Source organism: Macaca thibetana, chromosome 18 (genome assembly GCF_024542745.1).
Source record: "Macaca thibetana thibetana isolate TM-01 chromosome 18, ASM2454274v1, whole genome shotgun sequence".
In the NCBI taxonomy this organism is placed as follows: Eukaryota; Metazoa; Chordata; class Mammalia; order Primates; family Cercopithecidae; genus Macaca; species Macaca thibetana.
The window spans coordinates 7,285,630-7,310,720 of record NC_065595.1 but is presented as its reverse complement, the minus strand read 5'-3'; the positions used below and the strand labels follow the sequence as shown (position 1 = coordinate 7,310,720).

General features: G+C 37.4%; 1 protein-coding gene across 2 annotated transcripts in view; it reads right to left on the bottom strand.

Annotated features, from left to right (window-relative positions):
• The window catches only part of CBLN2 (cerebellin 2 precursor), a 97,056-nt gene extending 81,193 nt beyond the window's left edge, over positions 1–15,863 (bottom strand). For both annotated transcript variants that reach the window (XM_050767904.1, XM_050767902.1), the window contains exon 1: positions 15,729–15,863. The gene's annotated coding sequence lies outside the window, so the exon portion shown is untranslated. The remainder of the gene's footprint in view (positions 1–15,728) is intronic.
• Positions 15,864–25,091: the final 9,228 nt, after the last annotated feature.

The window sequence follows — 25,091 nt, the reverse complement described above, 5'->3', positions numbered from 1 at the left end:
TGACATGAGATTTGGGTGGAGACACAAATCCAAACCATATCACCTGGTGAACACTTAACTGACTTTTGCCCTCCCTGTGGAAAAAAAAGAGAGTTGGTGTTTAACTGCAAATTGGGCTGGAACATGTTACCTTTCCCAAACTGATAATCCTTATGAAATTCTCCCTTTTCCTCTATTTTCTTTAATATCGGGTCACTATTCTCTAAATGACCTTTTCCAGTTTTTCTTGTTTTTACTTGATTGGAAGTCACTGAGGACTAAAATCGAGCTGTCCAGATCCCTTACTGGGTCTCTTGGTGGCCTGGAAGCTGTCTCTGGATCTGAAGAAGCCCCAAGAGCTGAAGCCTGATGACTTTGTATAAACCTCAGAGACCTCATCATGCTGCAGACCACCACTGGCCTGAGTTCGCCCTGGACAAGCTGCTTGTCTATAAACTACTAACGTAGTTTGAAGAAATGCTCAGGACATTCATGCCCTCATACGAGAGGGGACCTGGATTGTGAACAACATTACAGAGGGCATCAGCATCCCAGCTTGAGAGCTTCAAGAAACTCAAGAAGTGCTGTGGCATGACAAGGGATTTGCTTACACCAGTCTTCTAGAATTCACTGGACTGATCGCCTCAGAGCTCAACTCCTGGATCTTTAATATGGCTTTTATATATACTTCTGCTTTTTATTTCAGGAATCCCTCCTTTATGTAAATAACTTGCTCTCTGGGAGCTTAAATCACCTGGGATCTTCCCCAGAGGTTTCTGCAAACCAGTTGAATTTTTTAGAAACATCCTCAACAAGAGCCTTTCAGTGATGATTTCTTAAACTCTCTTCATCTCATTTAGGAAGTCTATGACATGCTCAGTATTGCTCAGTGACTCACAGTGGACACATAGGAGGACTGACAATGATGAATTTATCTAAGTCTAGCACTTTCAGAAATCAATGAGGATTAAGAAATCCAGATGCCCCTTTTTTTAAATTTAATTTAGGAAAATGGCTACCACAAAAGACCATCGTGCCCTTGCATACTCCAGACCCATCTCCACCCGCCCTCTTAACACCCTTCCTTTGTAAAACCTCAAGCTTTTTCCCTCTTCTTTGAGATGTTTCACTTACTATTGCAATTACCCTAATTAAAACTATCTTCCTGTAATGCCAGCATTTTGGGAAGCCAAGGAGGGCAGATCACTCAAGGTCGGGAGTTCAAGACCAGCTTTGCAAACGTGGTGAAACCCCATCTTTACTAAAAATACAAAAATTATCTGGGTGTGGTGGTGCATGCCTGTAATCCCAGCTACTCAGGAGACTGAGGCACAACAATCACTTGAACCCAGGAGGCAGAGTTTGCAGTGAGCCGAGATCATGCCACTGCACTCCAGCCTGGGTGACAGAGTGAGATTGTCTCAAAAAGAAAACCAAAAACCTATCATCTTAATTATCTTTTTCATTCCTGTCTTTGGCACATCATATAATAATTTAAAAATGCTTAATTTTGGTAAGATAGCTTACGTTTTCCTTACATAATTGTGTGTGTGTGTGTGTGTGTGTGTGTGTGTGTATATATATATACACACACATATATATACACACACATAATACAAATATTCAATACAGACATATATATATATATATCTGTATTGAACTGACAACTAGTGCTCAATGCACCTTGCAATTTCTTTTTACATTACATCCTATTAAAATATGGGGAGAAGAAAACTTTAATAAAAAGTTGTTAAAAGTTGTCAAATACTAAAGGAGGCTGGTATTAAATCCTGTTATACCAATGTATGGGGCAAATGATAACTAGAAGCAGCTTTAGAAAAAATAAAAAAATTAGGAAAAGTAAAGAAAAAAACAAAATTGCTTTCCTAGCTTTAGAATTATTACAAGTAAGTGAAGGTGCTTTAGGGAACCTCTCTCCATAAAGTCTTGTCGTCAGGTAGGTTTTGACCACCCTTTGTTAAGGATATGGTGATTTGGAAAGCATATTTTCTAACTCATATGGAGAGATTACCTCAAAATCTTCTGGAAAATGACAGCCAGGAGTCTGTATGTCAGAGGGGGTGAGAGGCACATTGAGAATCTGAAAAATAACAGCCGGCTGAGCCATACCTACTTTGGGTATTTAACGCTAAGTTCCACGTCTCTGTCCAGTTAACTCTGAGAGTAACTCGGGCTGTGGGAGACACTCAGGAGGACAGTCAAGCCTTTCTCCTCCTCCTCCTCCCCATCTCTCTAAATTGGGACCCTCCTTGTTCCTTCTTAATGTTTACCACTCTTGTAGTTTTATGTTATTGGTGTGATTTTTAAAATTTTATCTGTATCCCTAGATTTTAAGTTCTAGGAGTGCATCAACCATGATTTTTTTTTGTGCTCACTCTTGTATCAGTTGCAGCAACACAATGCATGACACACCATAGCAACTATTTGTTACATGAATGAATGAATGTATAAGTAAATGAATCTGAGAGTAATACTATATATATATGAGAGTAATACTATATACATTACTATATACATTACTATATAGTATTACTCTCTATATATTACTATATAGTATATACTACTACTATATATAGTATTATATAGTATTACTGTATAATGCTATATATAGTAAATATATATAGTACTATTATCTATATATTACTTTATATTACTCTCTATATAACTATATACTATATATTACTATATATAATCTATATATAGTATTACTCTATATATATAGTGTTACTCTATTATTATAGTATTATTATATTATTATATTAATTATTATAGAATTATTATATATATAGTATTACTATATATGTGTATATATACTCTTGTCTGTTAGACCAAATGCTGAAGAGTGTATATATATATATATATATATATGTATGTGTGTATATATATACACACACACACATACACTCTTGTCTGTTAGACCAAATGCTGAAGATTTTCTTATACTATTTTGGATGTGTTGTGATTGAGGCTACTCCTTGGCAAAGTTGTGCAGAAAGCACAATTTGTTTTCATATTTTCAGTGTTTATTTCCAGTCATTTATCACAGCTTCCCAGCTGACCATCACTCCCCAGCCTTGTGGTCCAGTGAGAACAACGTCTCCATAGCAGAAAATATCCCTGAGGAAAGAATCTGGGATTGATTCATGGCAGCATGTAATGACTGAAGAGTTATCTCCCATTCGGCAAACACTTTTCATTTTTATTTTTTGTCAAAAATTGGTACAAGGCATTGGGTTTACAAAGAAGAATAAGAAATGATCTCTGTCTTAAAGAAGAAGTTGTAATTCATTACTTTCCCTAGGAGTATTTTTTTTTTTAATCAGTAGAGAACAATGTCTTAAAAAATCCAACTCTTTACAATATTGGTATTAGTAGAATTTCAAATAAGAGTCAAGTTAGTTTGAAGTTCTTTTAGTGACATCAATGAAAAGTATTCCCTTAGCCACACGCTCACCTAAAAAATAGTCACCAATCCTTGAGGTGTAAAAAAGAAGTCCACTTTGGGAAGTCGAGGCAGGCAGATCACCTGAGGTCAGGAGTTTGAGATCAGCCTGGCCAACATGGTAAAACCCTGTCTGTACTAAAAATGCAAAAATTAGCTGGGCGTGGTGGCAGGCGCCTGTAGTCCCAGCTACTTGGGAGGCCGAGGTAGGAGAATTGCTTGAATCCAGAAGACGGAGGTTGCAGTGAGTCAAGATTGCACCACTATACTCCAGCCTCTGCGACAGAGCGAAACTCTCAAAAAAAGAAAAACAAAAAAAAGAAGTCCAGTTCATGACCCAGGAGGAGTCAAAAGGAAGACAAAGCAACAAATGAGTACCTGTCTGATTTCATGACCACTGGCTCAAGCAAGAAGTCTTGAAACTGAATTGTGGCTTTCATCCAGCCTCTGCTCAGCCTCTCTTTTCATGTGATTCAATCTGAATCCAAGGATTTTTCACCTCATTTCAATATTGTGGTTTCTAATGCTGCAGGTTTGCCTGTGTTTGAACTTTGTATAAATGGACACATGCAGTGTGTACTCTTTCATGTTGGCTTTTCCACTCAACATTATTTTTGTGAGACATCCATATTGTGGCAGGAGGTTGGAGTTGATTTATTTTTACTGTTGTGGATATTCTATGTGTAAAAACACAGAATATTCAAAAATATTGAGTATCTATTGCATATCCATTGAATATCCACTTGGAGAAATATGCATTGCATCACTAACAGACACAAACTAAAATTTACCCAAATGCCAATCAATAGCAGATGGATAAATAAATATAATTGGGATGCTATTTTGACTGTTTGCTTTTCTTAAGCAAATGTAGCATAGCACACAGTACAGAACATATGTTATTCGAGGAGTTTCTTTAAAAAGGAAATGTGTCAGAAAACATTTTAAATCCATATGAGGGCTTCATAATTGCATTGCTATTTTTGTTAGTAATATAATAATAATAATAATTTATGTAAGAAGATGTTGCTGCGTGGCAGGGCTTAACAGGTCTATGCCTTGCTCAAATACTCTTCAAATGGGGAGCTCTGCTTGCTCTGAATACTGTCTACCGCTTTGAATACTGGCATCTTGATCGAGACAGTCAGTTGTGCTTCACCAAATCCCAATAACTATTTGTAACAATCATCTGGGCCATGAGGTCAAGGGGCGGATAATTTGACTGAGGACACTGCATTTATAACAAGAGATTAAGAGTGAGTGATCAAAATATGTGCAAGCACAATCCTAAAACCTTTTGAATGGTGTTTGCACATACTAGTGATCATGACATTAGCTCACATAAGATCAGAGTCTTTCTAAAATTTTAAGTAATTTCACTGTCTTTTGTGCTACAAGTGTTCAAAGTTCAAAATTTTAAATAGAAGTTGTTCTATTTCTTATATTTATAGCTTCAGATATTGCTGTAATTTCATGCAGTAATTTACAAAATTATGTTTCTTGTCAATGTGTTTAATAAAATGCCTATGGCCAAATTTTATTACCAGGAATTTATTCGCATGGCTCTAAAACTGTCCCATTCTTTGAATTTTCTCCTGTCTTTGTATTATCTCCCATGGTAAATCATCAGAAATATGATTATATAGTCTCTGAATTCTTAATGACAACAGTGATTTCTGCCTAAATAGGGTGGGCATGCAATCAGTGTCATCACATTGGTCCTGCCTGTAGAAGACTCCACACTTGGTTTAATTTTCTGCAACACCATCTAGAGTCTTACAGTTTTTTAAGAGATCCCCTGTGTGTTCATTTTGCATTGGAACCTGCAAATTATGAAGCCAGTTCTGACATTAAATAGAAACTGAAAAAGTATTTGCAACAGTCAGGTTTTCCAGGAGGCAGGCTCTGCACTGGAGTTTAGTACACAGGATGTTTATATTCAGGAGGGCCTTTGGGATCCATATGTGTGGGAAGGATGGGAAGGACAAAAAAAATTGACAGAGGGAGAAACTAAGCTCTCATTTAGGACCAACCACAGCCCCAGCTGACCCCTTAGGGAGCTCACGAGCTAGACTGGCCTGTCTGAATTGTCTAGCATTGGATGGAGATGGCCTGGCCTTCATACTCCTTCCCCCGCAGGAACCAGGTAAAGGATTTTGGCTGCTCCTGCAAGAGAAAGGGGTGAAGCAGTCTCTGAAAGGGCTGCGAGCCGAAGGGACGTGTCAACGCACTTGAATCATCTCAGACAATAGTCCTTCATTGAAGGGGAAACTGTTCCACACATTTCTTCATCCCCTACAGTCTTCTACATTTATGGACAAATGTTTGATTTTTGAAGGTACTTATGCGTCATCTTCAAATATCCTCTTGGCATTAGGAATCAGCCAGTTTGTCACTATTCAATCATTTCCTAGCTGCTGGCTTCTAAGCTGTTTTTATTTTTCTTAAGTTGCAACACGTTTTTATGGATCCATCCCCATGTTCTCATTATTTCCCCTTTGGCCGGCACATGGATTTATTTGTTGGATGGATGTCTATACTTAGAAATTCAGCCCATGGAAATGAAAAGGGGCAAAGCTAATTGAAGTGGAATTGAATCTATGACCTTGACCCTATTAAATATGCCTTGTAGACCAAACAAAATGACCCCATTTGCCTTACTAAACTAAGCTGTTCCAGTCCCAGACGAAGAAGTGAGAGCTTCCCAACCATCTGCTATATTTACATGTAGAGCTCAAAAAGTCTAGCAAATTTTAAAGAGTCCATTGGTCTTCATTTAAGAACAATGAAATCCATTTTTGTTACTGATTAATTAAAAAACAAGTGCTTAAATGTTTCAACTACACTAACAACATAACAGAATTTGAAGTGCAAGATAATTTTTCTACTTTGGTTTGCTTTATAAAACCAGAGAGAACATTGAACAAGCACACAAACACAATCAAAAATGTAAAAGCATGTCCTAGAAAGTAAAACTCCCAAACTTATGCGTAGTATTAGTATCCTTTGTAAGTGTAAAGGAATGAAGATAAAGAAAATAAAGAAGATGAAAAAAAGGCAGTTCATTAATTAAAAAAAAAAAAAAAAAAAAAAAAAAAAAAAGCAATGGCCTAGTGACTTCTAGGTAGAAAGAGGAAGAAGACAAATTACAACTGTTTTATGAAAACATTTCAGAGATGCTTGGTAGGGCAAGAAGAAGAAATCTAACTTTAATTTGAATTCATGATTTATATTGACTGGGTTTATTGCTAATTCTTTTACATAGAAGGCCCCTCAAAACATCTTATTATTTGTAAATATAATGTTTGGACTCTCTGAAAGCCTAGATGTCAGTATTTCTCTAGTAACTTGACTTCTTTTTCCTTAAGATTCCATAAATGCTGGCTGGTAACTTTATTTAAAGAACAGAACAGACAATGTAAAAAATATTGTATAGATGTTTTCATTCTTCTTAATATTTCAAATAAACAATTCCAAAGATCTCTAAATATTTCTGAGACCACAATTTTTATATTTATATTTTTTATATTCCAGAGATACTAGAAATCCATTTGAACCAGCCCACTTGTCTCTTAACCAAAAGATACCAAAGTGGAAGTTACAAAATTAGCAGCTAAATTGTTATTGCTTAGAAAGGGAAAACAAAATATTATGTTATGTAATTTTAGATATAGTATCTAAAATTAGATACTATAGATAATTTTAGATAAAATATCTAACTACACTAGCTGAAAATGTATGACTTCTATTAACACGGCTTCATGGCAATAGATTTTATACCTATAAAACTGTCAATCCCCTGGAAGACTGTATACTAGCATGGTATCATTTTTTGCCACAAAATGAATTATGATTCGACATCTAGGTAGCAGCACTGGGGGTATAAAGGTAGACAGGAAGCTTAAGTGCGTCATAGAAAGGATTCATACATGAAAATCCAAGTGAAATATTGTAATTAGTCCTGTCCTTACTTTTAGCATTATAATTGTCTTTTGATAGGCTATTTGTCTATCTTTTTCATTACACTGCAGACTTCCTAAAGTTAGGAATTTGTTTAATCTCTCTAGCACAGTGATGAAGTAAACTGTCAATGAATAATTACGGAAAGACGAGATAATTAAATTGGTGATATCTACTGCTCCAGCACACACACACACACACACACACACACATCCTGCACAACACTCACACCCCCCACACACACACATATGCAGAGAGAGAGAGAGATAGAGAGAGAGAGAGAGAGAGACTTTCTGTATTTAGACCAGAAAATTGAGATCCAAGCTGTTTAACTGACTTATACAAGGACACTTAGCCTGTTGACAGATACGATTATAACATGAAACCTCTTGATTTGTAGTCCAACGTCCTTTCATAGGTACTAACTCTTTCTTCCTCTGCAATCATTTTAATATCTGCTGAATTCTTTGCTGTTTCCCTTCCTGTAGAACTGAAGGACACCAACATTCTTGCACTACAATTTTTTCGCTACTTTACTCAAACACATAATAATGGATCCATTCTTATTCTGAAATTAATACAAGCCATATATGCCTGCTGTGTGAAAATAGGCCTTATTGAATTCTCAAGCATGGAAGTGTAAGAGCCATTATTAAATTGTTTCTGCCTTAAAACTAAAATCTTTATGGTAATGAAGAAAAATTGTTACCTGTCTAATAATAGGATACTTGTCTCTCTCTCTCTAAGAAAATCAGTGGAATGCACTTTCCTGTGGAGGACCTCAGCGATACAAACATACAAACAAGGAGATTAGATGCTTTGCAAACTTTTTTAGTAAAGAGACTGCTCCGTTTCTTTTTAATGGGCATTTTTGTCTCCTAGCAACTGGAGTGTTCTAAAGCAATCTATACTGGCCTTCTTATGGGAATAAATCAACTCAGGTGCTATTTATGGCAGTTAAGCTCTGGAAAGAAGACAAGCGGGAAAGCTTGTTTCATTTTGTTTTGATCCCTACTGTTGGTTCAAATTATATGGTCCCAATTTGACTTTCTTGGGGTTGCAAATTACAACATTGAAGCTTGATTCTAGAGGTGCTCTACAGTTATTAAATGGAAAAGGCTAGTGTGTATTAAAAAAAAAAATCTTTCCCTATTTTGCTTAATCTCAACTAATAAAATTATTCATTTTAAAATCTATTCCAAATCCACAAAACATTTTCTGGATTTGGGTGCTTGGAAAACATGGGGTGACTATCTCCCACACATCTGTGTTTCTAAAGGAATTAGCGAATGGAAAATAACAGTGTCACATCTCAACTGACTCAGGCAAATCTGGGGAGAGACGTCATGGAATTCGAACTCAGGACCATTGTCTGCCAAAACCCAACCCTCATAAAGCTTGACACTCCTGTCTTACACCAAATTTTCTCAAAACACCTCACTAGCATTAGAGCTTCAAAAATTAATCTGAAATACACTCAGGAAACACAGTTCAAACACGCACAGATTTAGGCATTACACAATGTAGCAGGGATGCCGTCTGAATCAGTAGCTTACAAACATTGACATATGCAATTTACAGGAAATTTAATATCATCATCTGATCGATGATTTTGACAGTACTAAAATATGCCCTTTTGAATTAAAATTAGACTTATCTCCAGTTTAGGCTATTTGCTTTTTTCTTATTCTCTCATCTCAATCCATTTCTAATTTAGAAACTATTCTTTAGTTAATATTATAAATGAAAATAATCAAGAGTTATATTGGTATTTTTCATAGTTGAAAAATAATAATGATCAAAAACTATCATAATTTAGAGCTTACTCTTTGTTAAGCATTTTCAATATTTATATACGTAAGGTTTGTGTAATTAGTCAATATGAGAAGCTCCTAAGGGTTTAACATCATTCATACAAATTATAAAGGACAGATTCAAAATTTTAAATGAGGTCTCTGTTTTTTGATAAGGTAATGTTTTACCTTGTTTGTTTGTTTTCAATATATAAGACTGCCCCAGGAAAAAATCAGTGATTTGAAAGTATTTTTTAATTGAAGTCAAAAATAAATCAAACAAGCTTTCATTCCAAACATGGAATAAGTTAAATACCTCAAACTCCACTGATGGGTGTATGTATATGCTTTACAAATAACTTAATCCTCTGTGATTATGTTTTCATTTTCTGCCTTCATGCTATGAACTTTTTCTCCCAGCTCTCCTCCATTTAATCACTCGTTTACAATGTGGCCATGACTGTCTTCTTAGGACGCCATCTGATAATGTCACACACCTGCTTTAGATTTTCTTACAGTATCAGATTACCAGGTGAAGTTCAAACTCCCTAACATGACAGAAATAAACTTAGCTCAGATATCTCTTTCAAATGTTACCCTCTAGGCACTATTATTTATAGACCGGTATTCAGATTCAGCTACACTTGACCACTAGGTTACTTCAAACTCTCTTTGCCCTTGCAGAATAAAAGCATAGACTGTATCCAGAGAACCCCCAAAGAGCGGTTCTGCTGTTTTATAGCTGGATCTACAGGACAGAAAGCTCCTTGCAGGCAGGTCCCACATCCCTGGTAATTAATGCAGTGCTTGACATAAATTTTGAATACATTAATGAACACATGAACCAATGAATGCAATGTGACTTTAATAATTCACTTAGTGTAACCATAGCTCAATTTCCTTGTTCGTTAAATGCAAAAGTTGCTCCGATTGTTTCATTACCTAACTTTGAGTAATAGTATAAAAAGTTGGGTACGTACTAAGTATTCAAAAAATCAATGGCTATTGTTACTTTTGTCATTGATATTTCATTATCACCTTTTCTCCCCTTAGAATTTTTCTCTCCATCTACTGAAATCAACCCCATTTTACAAAGAGTTGCTCGAATTTTGCAAAGCAGACTTACTTCACTCAGCATCTGTGTTGTGAAAACATTGTGGGCATACCTTTAATGTAGTTTTTAACACATTGTGTTTCATGTCTACGTTTATAGGATTTCAGTTCCACTGTGCTATGACTGTTCCTAGGACCAGAGCCCTGTGTTACTCACCATTTTCCCAACACAAGGCTACATTTGTTACTTATAAGAAACGCTCCGTTTTAGTTGAATACAAAAACACAATAGTAACAGGATAGTAGCTAGCTTAAAACATCACCAGCTTATTACTGTATCTGTAAGAGCTGGAGCAGCAGGAGAACTCACAGAGCAAAGAAGGACATGTGTAGGTAGAAAGGTATTTTCCTGAATACACAACTGAAATAATTTCTAAACATTCTGCTATAATAAACTACTGAAAAGTAATCAGAACAGTTACTGTGTAAAGATAACAATGTTAAATGTGCCTTATCCTCTGTTTTGTTGATTCAGCTTTCACAGAACACTTCCAAATATTCTAAACTTGTGTACTGAAACATTTTAATTAAGTGGATTTAAATTGCAAATTGAATTTTATAAACATGCATCTGGCCTCTTCTTTACTTCTTTACTTTATTAATCTTTACTGATTAATAACTATTATAAAAGCAATCAAATCAGTCAACAGTTCTACTGTTTATGAATCTTGATGAGAGTAAAATAAATAATCCAGACTGCTCAAAAATACAAATAAAACTATTAAAGAGTAATTACAAAACTATTAAAGAGTAAAACAGGATTCATGAGTAAGTACTCATGAATCCTGTTTTAGAGAAATTTTCATTTATTGTAGTATACAAACTTCTTTTTAAGTTATGTTAAATAAAAAAAACTAAAAATTCATCTTTAAAACAATAACAATTATTTAATAATCTGAAAGAAGGAAATGTTTATATGGTATGCACAATAAAGATTTGGACATAAATGAAATTTATCTCTTTGTGATTTTAGAATTGATTTTACAGATGCCTTAAGTTCATCATTCCAGAATATACAAGGGTTTTTAAGAAGTTCTGTAAGCAGTAATTTTGTAGAAAGATGTTACTGTAGGAGCCTATGAATCTACTCAAATATGTTAAAGGAGATTTAATATTTCTCCTTTCTTTTTCAATGTATTTACTAACCTTTCTATTATGGCCAATGTTATAATTTAATTAAATTAAATATTGTTTATTCCTTATAAAATAATCCATGTGATACATATGATACTGAGTTGACCTAGATAAACTGAATAAGACCCTCATAATTATTAAAATTATAATATAAAGTGTATCTTTGCTGGGAATGTAGGAACACATAGGGCCTGAGGGTATTACAATACAAAGGATGTGATGGACACGCAGATAAGTATTCTATAACATAACATGCTAAGTGTTAGACAAGTGGTATTCATATTAAAAATTAGTTACACTATTCTGCATGGCAGGCTGGTGTCAGGGATTTATAATTGCAGCCACAGTGGCCTCCTGTGGCCAGGAGATATTTCTACAAAGTAATACTCTTTAGTTATGCTCAAATAAAATTTTACAGCTTATTTATACAGATTTTGCAAGTACAGAAGCATAAGAATAGTGACAAGTCATCCAGATAAACACTCTTCTTTAACACTTCTCTTCTGCAAGCACATTTGCTTTTGGAGATTTGGAAAACCCAATGTAGCCAAACAAGCAAAATGAACCACGCAGTTTTTGTTTTCTAGATGAACCCATTCTTCTTTGATCAAATTAACCAAAGACATGTTTCCTTCCTGTTCCCCCATTTTTTCCATGGCTTATATTTGTTAGTGTTGGTGCTTTTCTGAGGGCATGGGTTGTCTGGGCAATGCTTTGACTCACATTTTTCTGCACAGAGTTCCCACTTGGAAAACTGTTAAACTCTCAATTGAGCTCAATTAATATTAAATTAGTTAAATAAGCTGCTTGAGTACCGGACTCAAGTAGCATTAATTTCAGTCTCAAAACAAAATCAGTTTCAACCTCCCTAATGCAGTTTATTCACTGTTAGTATTTAAAAAGCAAGGTCCCTAACTCTGGTCAGCAAATATTTATTCGACAATTTACTGAGCATCTAAAATGTTCTAATTGTTCAAAGTGCTGAATGCAAAATGGAACAAAAGACACAAAAGTTTGTTTTTATTTTCTTATATTCTATGGGATGGAGGCTAGAGTTAACAAGCACAAGAATGAATGTTAGGGGGTGTTAAGTGCTATGAAGAATGCCTTTCAAAGTAAAATTGCAAATCTATGACTTCAGCACATTTTGGCTTTCTTTTCCATAATTGTATTTTGTCTTATTTCCTTAGGTCAACTGATTTATAATAATGTTTTATAAAAGACTGTGGAGCAGACATTTTTAGAAAATACATTAACCTTTTAAGAAACGCATCAGTTTTTAGGAAAATATGTTATTTTAAATTCAAGTAAAATATTTAGAGAGTTCAAAAACACCAAAATTATTAAAAACTCAAGAGAGATTCAGATTTTTATCTTTAAAAGTCCAATTAGGTGTCATAGTAATAGCTCATTGAGGCCGGGCATGGTGGCTCAGGCCTGTAATCCCAGCACTTTGGAAGGCCGAGGTGGGAGGATCACAAGGTCAGCAGATGGAGACCACGGTGAAACCCCGTCTCTACTAAAAAATACAAAAAAAAATTAGCCGGGCGCGGTGGCGGCGCCTGTAGTCCCAGCTACTCGGGAGGCTGAGGCCGGAGAATGGCGGGAACCCGGGAGGCGGAGCTTGCAGTGAGCCTAGATCTGGCCACTGCACTCCAGCCTGGGCAACAGAGCGAGACTCCGTCTCAAAAAAAAAAAGAAAAAGAAAAAAAAGCTCATTGAAAAATGAATCCACTAGCTTATCATTTAAAAGAGAAATTCTCAAACCATACTGAATTCTGTCATATTGGTAAATAAACTGTCAGGGATCACATGTCATTATCTTCATGCACATCAATGGGGAAGTAAAAATAAAAGACAGTACAAATGTTTCTATAAAGGATTGCAACATCTGCCTACCTGCAAATTCTTTTAAGGTATAAATATAGAGGGAGATACATCAATTTACCCTGAATCAAATATGTTATTTATTTTTAAAGTTTGATGTTCACAGTTAAAAAGAAAAAGCACCCTTTTCTTTATTTTAGAAATTTCCAAATAAATGATCTATGTCAAAAATACCCAGTGATATTTATAGTGTTAATCTTTGGACATTTACATTATCTAAATTCAAATTTAATTTTCTTTCTAAAATGGAACGTTATCTAAATAACCCTTTACTCAAAATATTCAAATACTAGTTACATAGCTCTTGAACATGACCTCACATTTTTATTTAATTTTATTTTCACATAAGCAAGCATTTATTTTCCTCACTCAGTACACCTTATACAACACAGCACAAGGAATTATTTGGCAAGTTACAACACCGGAAGCTAACGTAACACAGCCAATAGAATGATAAATGAAATTAATTATTAAGTGCCAAACAGATGATTCTGTTCTATATGGCAGAGTGGTTTGGACACCTTTCCCTGCATGAAAAGCGTGCAGGGTGAGGGATGGTTGTATCTTCATCAGACTTGGGCCATTTCTCTAGCTGGGCACAAGTATTTTCTAAGCGTCCACAATACAAGGATATGCACATGGCACTGACCCCCCAGAAGTCTCCCGTTCCTGTGGTACATGTAAAATTTTTAGGTGACTTATCTTCTCATTCCCTTCAAAAGCAAAAGATAACACACAACTCTGGTTTTATATTTAGACTGAGAAATTATATACAATAAAACAGATTTAGAAGAAATTTCATGGCACAGTCCTACCATGAGTCTGGGTTTTTCACATGTAGAATGGAAATTGTTTCTCCTCGGTATGGTTGTTGTAAAGAGTAAAGATACATTTGTAACACCCTGGTATGAAAAATTCATGACTTGAGATTTTATAGCTCTTGTCATTCTGACTATTGATAACAAAATTGGCCTTGAATTTTCACATTTAAATTTCAGTTTCAGTCATGCAGAAGCTCAATACACATGAAAAAAATCTTAAATGTTTATCCCATTTAGGCAAGCAATCATGATCATAATCAGTGTTTATTAAAAACAAAACTGCAAAAAACCCCAGTTGCAATGAGAAAACAGCTGAAGCAGCAATGAGGTAGGCAATGGAAAGCAAGGAGAATTTTATTTTCCTCTTCCATGAATTTTGAACCTTAGCCACTCTGAGAAACAATTGTATTGTATGTTCCACATATGTTTCTATTTGATTAAAGACAAAAATCATTTTTGATGAGTTTAAACACTTGTAGACAGCTCAAAGTTGGGCGATTGTGCCATAGAACAAGTAAAACAATGGCCCTTGTACATATCTACGTGGTATGAACTAGTTACCAGTGACCAGTCCTTGAAGAATGAATTGCAAAGAATCAGATTGTTAAGCAGTCAGCTTGGTGACAGCAAAGGCAAGCCTCTAAGACTCTGATTACATTTTCTGAGCAGAGCCACAGCCCTGACACCCCAGCAGCTGGTGGTTTTTCTGGGCACAGAAACTGGTGTGAATAGAAAGCGACAGCAGTGTGCCCCATGTCACATGTGAGTGAACAGCTACCATGACAGGAAGACTTTTCTTGTCAACACAATCACGGTGGCTCTGTGAACACCCGAGTTATGTGCTATTTTCCCCTGGAGGGAAATTGGTACCTGATAAGTAAAGACTTCATTCAGTGAAATCAAAATATATTTATTAAGTGTCTACCCTTGACAGACACCGCAATTACCCAGAGATTGACAGGGGAGCCCCCATCCCACCTCTCCTAGGTCTTTCATTCCCTGAGAGAAACAGGGGAGAAAAGCAGTAAGCAGAAATCACAGCCATAAGTAAGATAATTTCCAAGAGTGGTGTGTGGTATGAATAATGCAAACAATCAACGGGGCAAGAAGGCAGTCACTGGCAGGCGTTGAACAAGACAGCGGAGCTCTGATGAGGAGCCAGCCGCAGCGACGAGACTTGAAGGATACGACGGAGCAGAATGCGAACACCAAGGAAGTGAGCATCCCAAGACTGTGGTAAGAAAGCTTGGAGGGGTTGTGGAAATCGCAGGTTTAGAGTGAGGGCCCTACTATTTCTACCTGCAGAATGTATCATACATGTAAGAAAATGAAACTACCCCTGAAATAATTGGTTTTCAAAACAGCCTGTGGCTTCCAGTAAGTTGTAAAAGAATACCTATTATCACGAAAACAGAAGTAAATACTTTGCATTGCATTTATTCCTTAATTATTTATCATGTCTCCTTGTTGTTCATTCCACAGTCTTCGGGAGCTGACCTTTGCTAGGATAAAATGCTTACGTTCTGTCTAGCCTAAAGTTTTGACACCCACCTTGTCCCAATCCATTCCAGTACTCACAGAAAATGAAAATATGTCCCAGCAGATCTGAAGAATGTTGTCCAGTAAATTCAATGTATTTCTCTTTTATATCTAATTTCACTTAGGATCTATCCAATGACAGACTTGTTATCCTCACTGATGGACGCAAAGTCCTGTTGTACACTCTTAGAACATTTATGCTTATGACTAAATTTCAAGCTGCCCGTGATTCATCTGCTATTTCCCACATATCTATTTTAGAATTCCCAAGGGAAAAACAGTTATGAAATATATTGTTCAAGCAGTGCTTTTTTTCAAATGACATATGCCACATGGCTCCTCACGCTACAACAGAACATCCTGGGCAGTTTCTCTGTCAAAGTCACATCCACTGCTATCAATAGAGTTACCAGTGCAATATTTGGCAATGGGATATTACACTACCCAAAAGCAAGCAGTATTGTGAGCCGGAAACTAAAATCCAGTTGTATTTTGAGAATTTGAGAGAGAACAGACAACTTTTCCCAACACGAGACCGTCTGATTGACGCTTCCTGGCCACATCGAGTCTCCTGTGCGTCGACACCACAGTATCAGACCACTTAGAAAAAGGCCAAGCTCTCAGATCAGACTGCAAGAATTTCCAGAGACCTCATCTTATTTTGAAGGTTCAGTTTCAGGCACAGTTCCTTTTTTTTTTTTTTTTTGCAGAAATGGGTAGTCAACAAATTAGTTTTAAGCAATTGAAGTTTTCAGGAATGAATCATGGTATGCAAATCATGAATTTACAATTTTTTTCTTAAGGTAGAGTGGTTTTATTTAGAAAAATACTATTTTGGGTCCAAACGAGTGCTTTTTTAATCTGTAGTTTATTTTGTTCGTGTGTGTGCGTGTATGTATAACAAAGTATGTCTTCAGATAGGTAGGCGACAAGAATGGCATATTCGGGATGAAGTATGCTGAAGACTATCAACAAGTAAGACATTGCTAGTCCAGCTTTCTGCTAATCATACAGGATGGAAACCCATTGAATAGACTCTTACTGACTCTACACGAGACTTGATATTTCAAAATCATGGCATCAAAACAAAATAGTCTGGAATAATCAGACATTTACATACTTTCATTGTCGTTTCTTCATTTTTAGACCATCTAGACACTTTTAGCTGTATCTGTCATGATCATACAGTGTCTTTGTCCAAGGTCAGCTACCTCTTGGATTAGGATAGACGTAGAGGATCCACCCAAATCAGTACAAACACACACATAATTTAGCGCTTTGGACTAGTTGGGTTACCACGCATCTCCTTGGACTGTCCAGGTTTATGCCTCTTGTGGAATTAATAGGAGCAATGCTAAGATATTTTAATATTGAGGTATATGAGTATCATACGGATGATGAAAGTGTCAATCTCAGTTCAGGTGGTGAGACTTGGCCACTTAGCATTTATGGTAAGATCATGGCAAATGTTTTCGGAGGGATGGTTCACACTGATGTATTATTATTGAAGTGGGAATTATTGTGTCTATGTCCTCATGCACATATATGATTATACTTAAACATATAAACCTAGAAACAGAAAAAATGAGTCAATAATTATCAGTGTTTTTAAGTCTCTTGATAATTATTTTCTTTAGGAAAAAATTACACAAATTTTAATATATGTTAAATAATAGTGTTCTTTTGTATTTCTGGTCACATTAAGTATTATCTTATTCATACTTGCTTATTTGGAGTAAATATTTTTATTACATTAAATTATGCACTTTTTACCAATGAAAATTAATATTGATAATTTTTATTCACGTAATGCCACTTATAGTTTTCTTTTATAAATTGTAAACTCATGTCCATTCTTTTTACTGGGTTGTTGGTTAAAAAATATGTTTATAAGGCTGGGCATAGTGGCTCACACCTGTAATCCCAGCACTTTGGGAAGCCGAGTTGGGTGGATCATGAGGTCAGGAGTTCAAGATTAGCCAGGTCAAATGGTGAAACCCCATGTCTACCAAAAAAATAATTTAAAAAATAGCTGGATATGGTGGCAGTTTCCTGTAATCCCAGGTACTCAGGAGGCTGAGGCAGAGAATTGCTTGAACCCAGGAGGTGGAGGTTGTAGTGAGCCGAGATCATGCCACAGCACTCCAGCCTGGGCAACAAGCGAGACTCCATCTCAAAAAAGAAAAAAAAAAGTTTATAAAAGCTTCTTTAGAATGAATTTTTTTCCTGGTCATTTTTAATAAAAATATTTTATGTTAATTTCTCATTTGCTTATGATATTATTGAACCATAGATGTTTTAATATTTTTATGTGGTCAAACAACTTTTTTCTTCTCCTTTTTTAAACCAGGAAAGATAACACATTTGAGTTTTATGCATGTACACGTTGAAAGGACTATGGACTTTGCAATTAAATTTGGAAAGCTGCACCCAAAAAAAGTGCTGACACAGCGAAAGGACAAATTATGTAAATGAGATAGATATAAGACTGGATGAGATATTGAGAAAAACTACCTTGAGAGGAAAGAGGAAATAAGATGAAAGTTGGCATAAACCCAAATGAATGAGGAAGCAAAGAGGAAAAGACAATTTAGAAAAACAAAAAGGAGCATTTGATTCAGGAAAAAGAGATAAGGTCAGCACAGTATGAAAGGAAAATTCCTGGGACAAGGGCATTCAAGAAGAAAGCCATTAGGAGCATTAGATAATGCAGAGCTGTCAAGAAAAACAAAGATTGAAAAAAAGGCACTTGAATTTATCTGCCATTTGTAAAACCCTCACCTGCCACTCAAATTATTCAGTACTTCCTTGATAAGCCCTAGTTAATGACTCCAGGTATCATCTATAATACAACAGAGATATGGGGAAAATCCCATTTAATATAGCTAAGAAACTGACGTTTATCACTCCTCTCACCACAATGAAGAATTTGCTAACATACAATATCCTGGCATTGGGAAGAGTGTGGAAATATGAACACTGGCTATGAAAGTTCACAATGTGACACTGATTCAAAAAGTTGTCATGACATGGTATAGATATCTACTGTTAAAAATGCGATTTCAAGAAGCATTGTCCCAGAATAAGGACATCTCCTTTAACAGCCTCCGTTGGAAAGCACAGTTACTGTTTGGGAAAGCGCTGTGGCCGTCCACCCTGGGGAAGAGACTCAATCTGTACTTTCCAAGCCAGTCCTGCTGAGATATGCATGTACGTGTGCACCTCCACCATGCAAAGCCCCCTCCTACAAAAGCGTATAAAACTGTCTCAAGCCACAAGCCACTGTCTCATTTTTCATCTATGTCTAAACATCAAGCTTCTGAAAAACAACTGGCTACCATCACCATTCTTCATGTCCTTGCCCCGCTACTTGCCTTTCCAATCTGACTTATGCCTCTGACCCCCACCCAAACAATTCGATATGACTTTCTCAGGTGTCTATTGACTGAATTCAGTGAACTTATTTTCACATATCTAACAGTATCTTCTGCATCTGCCCACCAAACTCTTTTTTTTTTTTTTTTTTGAGACAGGATCTTGAACTCCTAACTCAAGTGATCTTCCTGCCTCAGCCTTCTGAGTAGCTAGAACTACAGGTGTGAGTCATCATGTCTGGATAATTTTTATTTTATTTTTATTGAGACAGGGTCTTGCTATGTGGTCCAGGCTGTTCTCAAACTCCTGGCCTCAAGCAATCCTCCCAACTCAGCCTCCCAAAGTACTGGGATTACAGTCAGGAGCCACCGTGCCTGGCCTCTGGGCAAACCATTTCTCTCCTTGGCTGCTAGGATGTGGTAGTTTTCTTGCCCTCCACGATTGTTCCTTCTCTCTATCCTTTAACACATCCTTTCCCATTTCCACCTCTTAATACTCCATTACCAGTATTTTCTAAGGTTCCACATTTAAACTCCATTCTCTGTCTCTCTTTCTCTCCGCCTCTGTCTCTGTCTCTTATCTTTATACTTTCCACCCCACCCCCCTGGCAATCCCATACTCCAGGAATTTAACTCCATCCTATCTTTGTTATGTTTAAAGAAGAGCCATAAGAAGAAGAAAGAAAGATTTTCTTTTTAGGATTTTCCTTAAGGGACATCTGCTTTTTGATGTAGCCACTGTAAATCCAGTAGCTTCTCTGCTGTATTGGTATTTCTTAAACTTGTTTTCATCTACTTCTCAGTGATAAAGACAACCCAAGAAAGAAACCTTCCTTGTGAGCTCATGAGATGTTTGAGAGCCGAGTGCCTGGCAAAGGCCCCTTCCTCCTGCTGGAAACAAAATAATGACCAGGAGGTTGCTGTCAGAGAAAAGAAAAAAAGAGTTAAACATTTTCTCAATGAAATTTTGATCAAGCCATGGTGGCTGGATGAATTGCATTCCTCTCTTTGATGGTGATTTTTATCTGGATAATCAGGAGTAGTTATTAGCATCAGAGAATTCTCTCTGCCAGACAGTACAAGAATGACACTGACAACCTCGCTCTCCAGTCTCCTAATGCAGAGTTTCCTACAGCCACCTGGTAGGTGTCCATCATTATAATACTTCCCTGTGCTGGGTTTGTCATCAACACCACCGCCTTATGTCACTTTAGTTACATTTGGATTTGAGATGCACTTCTGTTACAAGAGACCTCTGACTTTCCACTCAGGTGCAGAAAACGACCTAGTTCTATCACCAGAACCCTCAGTGATCACTTTTACAATGGGTTATTTTTGGGAACGATTCTGCAAGTAGCTCACATCATTCATCTTGTGTTGATTTTTATTAGTCTGAAGTTATGTTTTCTCACTTTACCTCAAATGCTGCTGGACATTTATTTCTCACAGGCTGTATGTAGAATATTCTCTAGCTTTTTCCTGTCTTTTTAGTTCAAGTTTAAAAAAAAAAACAAAACTTGTAGAACATTTCTGTTACATTTTCATAACTAACAACCTTAAGACACATTTAAGGTGAAGTTCATCACCACTCCCTGTCCCCTCAACCCCTTCCTTTCCAGGCCCTTAGCAATATAGATTTGCCTACTTTATTTCCTATTAGATATTGATATCAATATCCTACATGCTCTGAAATATCACCATTGTCTTTGATTTCTCACTAACTCAATATCCACTCTCTTGTGTGTATCTACCTTGGAAATATTTCTAATCCCAGGACATCCATCATGGTTCAAATGTCCAATACTTGTAATAACCTCTTCATTGCGCTCCAGTTTCTAATTATCTCTAATAAATCTATCCAATGCACTACAGCTAGCAGAATCATCCTAAAATACAGTCCTATTTATATTACTTTCCTACACTGAAGCCTTTACTGGCTCCCCTTGGACTTACTAAAACCTAAGCCATATAAAGAGAATAATTAAAACTCAGGCTCAATCACACCAAGCTGGGTTTTTATCTAAACAATGCCACCTGTTAAATGTGTGACTGGACTGGATTTCCTCCTCTGTAATACTGGTGTAACAGTGTTACTTGTCCCTTGGTGGTTGTGAGGATTACACTGGAAAAACAAATATGAGAGTTTAGTGTACACATAGCATATTAAGCTATTACTATTATATATATTCTTTAGCGGAATATTGAGGGTAATTTGTCTCCAAACTCTTGATCGATGTTTTCACCTAACTGACCCACACATAGATTCTCAATAATCATTTCACTTTCCTGTTTCCATTTTTCTCTTGTTATTCCATTTTTAGAATTTCAACTCTAGATGTCTACTTACCTAGTTCTACTTATTATTTTAAATCCATATTCATTGCCATTATCTTCAAGAACACAACTTCTCTCTTCATCACCCTCAGACAGGATAAAAATGATATCCATAGTGAGAACTAATAATAATTGAACAATGGCAACCTGCCACACTATGTCTTAAGAGCTTTATATGTATTGCAACATAGCCTCCTTCCCTGGATTCTCATTGCATTGTGATAGCTCAAACTCCTTATATGTACTATGGGCAGAATCACAGTACTAAATCACTGTTCTGATTGTGTCATCTCCCTGCCCAAAAATGTTTTCCTGGATTCCAATTACACCCCAAAGGATAATGCTGAAATTGCCCAGGTGCTAATTTGATCCACTGCTCCTCACTGCTCCCATCTTCTTTTCACCCCTTGGACACAGTGCTTGTCGCAGTTGGCGCCATGCACCTTCCTGCACATCCTCCTTGCTCTCCTGTTGCCATGCCTCTGCCCATGCCACTTCTCCTACCTAGACACCCTCCCTACTTCTTTACTCTCTCTGCCATTACAGCCTCCTACCTAGACACCCTCCCTACTTCTTTACTCTCTCTGTCATTAGGGCTATGCCAAGTCCTACCACCCTCTCGAAGTTGTCTTTAATAGCTCTAATCCCAAATGATGTCATGAAATATGCAAGCACTGCTGGCATCACTCATTTGGAAGCTAACAATGCAGGGAGTTTTCAGTGTGTTCTTTGTATTTGTTTCTTGCCTCTACAAATAGCTTCTCAAGGACAAGGAACATGTTTTACGCTTCCTTGTATAATGAAGAAACTATTTTAAGTATGACAAAATGACACATCGCCATTTCAACCTTAGGTTGCCTTTCCTTGCAGCCTTCTCTCTCCTTGGCTAAGCAAAGAGGCAGAAGATTATATGAAAAGAGAACACAGACCCTGACCAGAAGAATGAGACCCAGATGAGCTTTGAACCTCAAAGAGGACTGCCTTGAATTCTGCAGCCAATAATAATCCCGAAAGCCCAGCTTTGCTGAGATGAAACTACCCATTGATCTCATGTTCTTTAGCTTCCCTTTTAAATATCAAGAGGCAGGTTATGCTAACTTAATCACAGACCTTAAGAAGGAAAAACTTCAACCAGACATGGGAAGGAGATGGAAAGCCTAGAACTTCAGATCCTTGGTGGTTGAGAATGACAAACTCATCAAGAAGGAGCAGGATTGGAACACCGAGATCCTGCCCTCCCCTCTGCAGATCACATCTTAGAGGGAAGGCAAAAGGTGTGTTCCAGTTACTATGGCTTTTTAATATAATGTGTGCCTTAGAAGAGCTTGACTCTGTAGCCTGGGCAGGCGCTGCTGCACACTGTCACCCAGGACTACTGTAAACGGGAGTTGAAATCATCAGAAGGTTCCCTCACTCATTCACTCACAGGCTTGGCACCCATGCTGGGAAGACACTGGCGCCTCTGCCATCTGGGGAAGGGGCAGGGGAGCCTCCTCACGAATGTCTCTAACTCTGTGTGACCTCTTCCCCTTGTCCCTCAAGCTGATAAATCAAGGTAGCTGCACTTCTCACATGGTGGCTCACTACTTAGAGACCAAATGAGAGACACAGACTGTATGGAAACAGCTTCCTCTTGGCCTGGCTAGCCTGAAAATTAATGCATGGCTTCATCAACTCATTAGAAACAAGACACTGGAGATAGGTCATGTTCAGTGGGAGGAAGTATGACACCATGGTTTGTGAAGGAGCGTCAAAGATTCTGCGCATCTCCCTTAAAACTACCACGACAGGTTATGTAGTTTGAATGAAAATGCGAAAATAGAGAAACACCCTTGGACCAGTGCCCACGTGGGAACCTCGCAGGAGACACCATCCCAGGTAGAATTTGCACTGATGAGGATGAAGATGAAGCAGCATCTGTATAAAAATGACAGTGCAGGCTGGCTGGGCAGATAAAAAGCACTCCTGAACCCTATCCAGTTCCATGCAGGACAGAAAGGATTCTGAAATTTCCACAGCCTTGCATTGATACAGCAAGTACCCCAAGAGAAAGAAAGAAAGGGCTGCCAGGCTGCCCGCAGGCCAGAGATCAAATGACACCTGTAACCACACGTCCTCACCTGTAAGAGATAAGGGTGGGGACAAGACAAGAAGAAGGACCAGTAGGCCCTGACAAGGTCAGTGCAAATAGATCCTGATTGCATTCTGGTCTTCACCAGAGGACACCTGCAGAACTAAGGTCTCAGAGGAACCGCTCAGTGAATCTCATCCCAGGGATGCAACAACAAGTATCACGCACGTTATACACATGTACCCTAGAACTTAAAGTATAATAATAATAAAAAAAAAGTATCATGAGTACCCAATAACACCCGTGTTTTTACTCAGACTCATTTTCAGGAGAAGGAAAAAAGCACTCTCAAAGACTGATGATTTCCTGAGCAACCAGGTCATAGGACTTATGTCAGTTTGGGACAGAAACTAAGCTTCAAACAGTTGCGAATTATTTATGGAAAGGAAACAGTTAAAACAAGAGGAGACAGAGAAGCTGCCTTAATTTTCCTAGGATGCAGTGGGATGGGGACGTAGACGTGATAAAATATAGAATATAAAAATGTATACTGTAGTTCCTTTGTACATCTTAATGTAAGTAGACTTTTGACACTGGTATGATTATATCTACATGACAACATGCTATAAATGTCTTGCATACAGGCAAGATTCAATACATATGTATGAAGTTGGTCCTTAAAGGATTTTGCAAATGCAGAGAATTTCAGAATATTCCAAGGGTAAATATGTTTTAAGAGTAATCAACACCAAGAAGCGTTTAGATAGGGCACCAGACAAGCCTTTCAGTTTCACATGAGAAAATGCTCCGCAATGAGCATGGGTGAGCAACATCCCTGGGCTATCGCTCCCTATGGCTCGGAGGTTCAGGTGCTGCCGCTGTTGGCAGCTGACTCCCGGCCTCCTGCCCACCAGCTCTGCTCCTTTGCTTTTGCTGTCATCTCCTCGCTTCCTTGATCACTGAGCCGTAAGTCCTCACAGCTGCAAATGCAAGGCTGAGTTTCCCAGTGTTACCTGCCTGGATTCTAGCTGATTTAACTTCAAAGTTGTTAATATCTTTTTCACTCTCGTTAAAGAAGTCTTAATCTTATTTTATGTTAATCACAGACTGAGTTAGGACTGATCAGTGTAACACCACCTTTCCAGTGCTGAAGCCGGCCTGGTGTCTAAAAGCCTGGAAATATTTTCAGCATTCTCTAAACTCAAAGAAGAGTCCTATCTCTCTGTGTATATTATGTCCATAGACTATCAAGATTACTACTCTCCTCACATCATAGACCTTTCCTTTTTAGGGATCTAGTCACCAGTTCCAAACACCCCTCCTCTCCCTTTAAAAAAAAAAAAAATCAGACAGGATTGCTCTTAATTTTCAGGTAAAGGGGCAAGAATGTCAAAGGCTGATGGAGGTTTGAAAAACAGGCAAAAATGACCATTCGGATAAGTTTCTACCACTTTTGTTCACTATCAGTGGTTTCCAATAGCAAAACTCACAAGGTTGAATGTGCTGAAGCCCTAGCTTCACACATTCACACATTGGACAACACCACAATGTGTGTTGGTCCAAGTGAAGCCCTAGCTTCTTTGTGCTAGGGCTTGAGTTATCCTCAAGCCTCTGAAGCAAAGG